The sequence below is a fragment of the Protobothrops mucrosquamatus genome, unplaced genomic scaffold (genome assembly GCF_001527695.2).
Source record: "Protobothrops mucrosquamatus isolate PMUCROS unplaced genomic scaffold, P.Mucros_1.0 scaffold_279, whole genome shotgun sequence".
Taxonomy (NCBI): domain Eukaryota; kingdom Metazoa; phylum Chordata; class Lepidosauria; order Squamata; family Viperidae; genus Protobothrops; species Protobothrops mucrosquamatus.
Window position 1 is genome coordinate 485,665 of NW_015386355.1, and position 5,124 is coordinate 490,788.

A 5,124-nucleotide genomic window follows, 5' to 3' on the forward strand; every position below is an offset into this window, starting at 1 on the left:
GTCTGTATGAATATGATTTATCTTTTTAGCTGTCTAAGAAAATCTAACAAAGTGAGTTTTAAATAAGGTATTTACATTAATATGGTACAGTACTATAAAATACTGTTAACATTGTGTAAATAATATGTTTAAATTTTGGTTGGTCTGAGTAAAATATTTGAAATGTTTTATATTTTCTTAAATTGAAAAATATCAGTGATAAAATAGGTTCTCATTGCATGGGTTGAGTTTTTATTGGTACAAACGGTGATACAAAATTATCACACAATTCCATTTTAAGATAAGCAAAAAATATTAATAATAAACCAAAGAAATTAAAGACAGATCATAACAAAATGAAATATAGTTAAATCTAGTTTATAACACTTCATTATACTTCCACTGTTCGTACACTGCTTTCTATATTGCCTTTTGTTCTTTAAACTTCTCGTCCTTTATTTTGAAGATCTCTTCAACTCCATCAACCACAAAATTCTTGATCTTCTTTCTGTTGATTCATTCATTCCTCCTTCAACATTTATTTTGCAATACTTCCTATATGGTCAAGCTAACCTCAGTGTATAGTGTTCATAATGGTTTAATCTGTATTTATTCATTGTTGATGCTCATCTTTCATCGCACACCCTCCTTAGGTATCACATTCCCACTAGACTCAACATGACATGACATACCCAAGCATCACTTTCATATTAAAAAAAAGGGATAGAGACATAATTTTATAATAGTGATAATACCTTATTTCAACAAGTAGTCGACTATTCACAAGGCTACCTTTCTATCACTAGTTGCACATTTTAACATTTCTCCATTTTCCTATCTTAAGTAAGTTTTCTTTCAAGGTACACAGTTAACTTATTTGCTGTATTTTTTGGAATATATATATATAAAATCTTGCCCCTCTAATCTTTAACTGGTGCATCACAGGGGAAAGCTTTTGCCAACAAAGGTACCTCGAGTTGGCTATCTTGTGGAATGCTGGTACTCATTACTCCCAAAGGAATAACATTTGGGGAAGTTGTGGCTTCTTCAGCATTGCTGAATTGCTATGGTCACATGATCCTCATTCTCCATTGCATTTTGTACACTTTTTGAAATCTTTCAACAGTTTATATTTTCTAAGTGAGATGGTAGGGTGTACCATCCATAAAAAAACAGTACTGTATCTGTTTTTCAGAAATATTAGGTTTAATTTATTTTTCCACTTCATAAAAATTAATGTTGGAATTTGGGGAGGAGATATTAATGCTAGTCATTTAACTATATGCTATTTCTTTTCTAGAAGCCAACACAGTATATAGTGCTTAAAACCTTTGAAATACTATCGCATCAATTTTGTCGTTGTTTAAATTCTATGTACAGTATTCAAACAATACACAAAATGCAGTGTTTCTCCCTATTTAAAATAGGGGCAATCTTCCTATTATTTTTGAAGATTGCAAACTGTGCCATTTTATGAACAATTCAGAAACGAAGTCAGCTCAATACTTAGAGATATGTTTCATCTTGTACTTCCTAGCACAAAATGGAAATGAAAGGTTCTGTGGTTACTGATAATATTCCTATCATAACTGATATTACTTTCACAATACTGTGAGAAAATATCTGTGCCTTTCTGAATTTCAAACTTCTATATCTTATTGCTTTATAAAACCATCCTTTTTCTGGGATATAATGGAGTGAAATAAGAAAAAAGTGGATTGAAACAAGCAACAGAGCCTATATTCAACTAAAATCCTTAATTGTTTGAGAGGAGGAGAGCAAGGACTGTTCGCTGAGAGAAAAAGCCATATAAATGGTAGCATTGGATGCCAAGCTGTGACAAGTGAGTACGATTACAGTTCTGGATATACCCACATCTGATCTAGTTGTCTCTAAAAGAGGATGCAATGTACATATTTGGCATACATTATCTCGGTGGCATAAATCCTGTTGCTTAAAGAAAGAAATTAACTATTTTTTAATAAACTTAACGTAATCATACTGGACCAATTAATTCTGGGCTGGAAACTAGATAGCTTGTGTCATACAAAAAGAATTCAGAGATTGCAGGAGCATATTGGTGCAAATTTAAAACTGCAAATGGGCAGTAACTCCTCCCTTTCAAAAATCAAACAACTAAGAATTTTAGTTCTTAAACTAAAGAATTAAACTAAAACTAAAATTAAGAACTTTAGGCTCTGTTGCTTCTTTCAATCCACTTAAATGAGGATTTAAAAGTTCTTTTTCAGACTATTTCCTCACTAGATAATTATACTGTACTGTCACAACTACTGTAGCACAGATGGTCTCCATTAGTGATATATCCCCTTAACAATACTGCACTGTAGTTATATAATGTTACAAAAACACTGTGTATCATTAGTAAGAATCTGGAGGAGCATTTTCAATTTTGCATTTGATACAATCCAATTTCATTGATTCATCAAAAAAGCTAAAGACTTCTCAGAATTTGCAAACTAGATTCTACAAGTTCCTGAATCAGAAACAATTTAGCAAGATTGGACAGAAGAATTTTTTGATCCATTTCACTAAAGAAACAAATAATAAATCCAAGAATGAAGAAGACATCACTAGAAGAGTTTTGAATGAAAGCACATAAACAACATCCAAAGAGGGCACTGAGGTCTTTCCTTCAACATACATTTTGTGAAAGATTAATTGCATTCACTACAATTAAATGGACTCCAGAAGATGGTAGAGGACAGGAAGGCCTGAAGGAACGTTGTCCATGGGATCGCGATGGGTCGGACACGACTTCACAATTAACAACAACAATTAAAATACTGAAATACAGTAGTTTCAATTACTGTCTTAATATGGGCATGGACATGGATACGATATCGTCACACGTATTTAAGTCTCATTAAGATTTATAATTAGTGTATTTTAACACATTGGTCCAAGACTGGGAGGCCCAGGGTGATTTGAGCTAATCACTCCAGACTTTCCTACCTCTGCAAGACAGTTTGCTATTCAGAATAAAATAAAGGAAAATCCCAATACAAGACAACCTGAGCTGCTGAAGAAAAGGTGGGATAACAATATTAAAAAGTAAAGATGCCCTGCAGCTTTACTGCTGGTGACCAGTGGATACATCCAGGGCATTCTTTGCAAGAATAAATTCCTTCGTTGCTTTTTTCCAGGATGTTCCTCAACTTCCCCATCAAATCAACCTCTGATTCCCTGTTAGTCTTCCTTCCCTGTCCAAACTAGGCTGCATGTATCACAACCATGACCTGGATGATTGGGTATCTCCACAGACATTTAGGCTTGCATCTAGTTACCTTCTCTTATTCCCACCTGTTGCTTAATGAAAATATGCCGTATTTCAATATTAATTCCTCCCGTTTTAGAAAAAAGTAGTCCGTGTGTCCCCCCCCCCCCTTTATTTTTATTTTTGAGTTCGAGACATGCTGTTTTAAGACTCTCAAGGGCTTGGGCATCCTCCGAGATCACGTGAACGTGGGAAAGCGTCTCCGTTCACATCCCAGACAGCTGTGGCCGTCGCCGAGGAGAGGCCGCCGTGAAAGACCCAGCTTGCTTGGACGCCGATCCTCCCGGCTGAAACAGCCTCGGACTATCCGGCGCGGCTCTCTTGCCCTCGCAGGGCTTCGCGTTCCCCAGGGACGCCAGGCCGGTGGAGAAGCCGCCCGGCCCAGGCCTCCCCATTGCGCTCCCCCAGCAGCGCGCCTTGCCTTCCGGAGGGCCGAGCCACCCCGCGCTGGCCCCTCCTTCCGCAGCTGCCATCGGGGCTCCCTGCCTGTCTACCGGCCTGCCTGCCTGCCTTCTTTCCTCGCGGGGGAAGGAGGATCCGGGTCGCGGCCGGAGAAACTCCGGAGAGACGGCAACTGGGAGGTCGGCGAGGTGCCACTGGACCCTTCGCTCGCCTTGCGCGAAGGAGGCGCGCTTTTCCCATCGCGGCGAGAGTTTTGGCGGTGTAAGTATGACTCTCCCGAGGCGGGCGCTTCGGACCTTCCCGCCTTTCACCTGCGGGGATTCTCTTCTTTTGGGGGTCCCACTCGTCCCCTCGGGCGTTTGCAGCGTTGCTTTCGCCCCATGCCAGCCTCCTGGAGAACAAGAAATCGCTTATTGGGCTCTTCTCCTTTCGTAAGATGAGGCTGGCAGGAAATCCCATTCATTTCAAGCCTGAATATTTGCAAGGTCCAAATAAAAGACCTCTCTCCCAGGTCAGTCGTCTCCCTAAAGAGCATTGCTGATTTCAGGGGTTGGGTGGGATTCCTAGGCTTTCTGTTACCAAAAATGCCTTGCTGAACAATTTTCATGGTGTCTTTTCTTGCTCTCCTTTAAATGTCCTCAGAAAACTCACCTGCCCTGTGAAACTGTTATCACCACTGTTTATCATAATCTTCCCAACCTGGTGGCCCAAATATCTTGGATTACAACTTCCCTGTTCACCCATCAGGATCTGTCCTAGGAATGATACTAAAGATCTACATGTGGGACTTTTGTATATTTAGGCTTCCCATTGTCCCCCTTCCTCTGTTGTGTTTGGAAACTTGGCTCTAGTTTATGGAAACCTTTCTCCTTCCTCTCTCCAATTCTGCAGTACTAACTTTTGAATGATTTATTGCTGATTTACTTCTGCAAGTTATTGTGCATTATTCCCTGTGTCATAATCTGAATTTACATTTTAGAATTTGACAGGGGGAAAAAATAAATAAAGTGAGATACTTTTCAGGTGAACAGAACAATATAAGATGGTTTTGGCTACATGTGGTTAAATTGGGTTCACTACCTATGTTAGAATTTGGGAACTACAAGAGTACAGCAAAGGCTTCAAGAAGAACCTTAAAAAAAGTCAAAAGCATGACTTTCAAATTTGGAGATAGCTGTAGACATGAGAAACATTGAGGAAGAAAGCAGACAGCTTCTGTTTATCTAATAATACCGTCTTGGCGATGAAATAAGTGTTGCAATGAGAGAATAGCAGTCGGAGGCAAGGTTCAGAATATGCTATGGCTGGTATAGTTGGTTTGGTTTTGTACAATTTGTGAAGTCAGATTTTTGGTTTTATGGCACAGGATTTGAGGACAAATCCCTCTCATTCACTGAATGGATTATTAAGAAAACCACAATTTTGGCTCCCCAGTTTTGGCTCTGGCA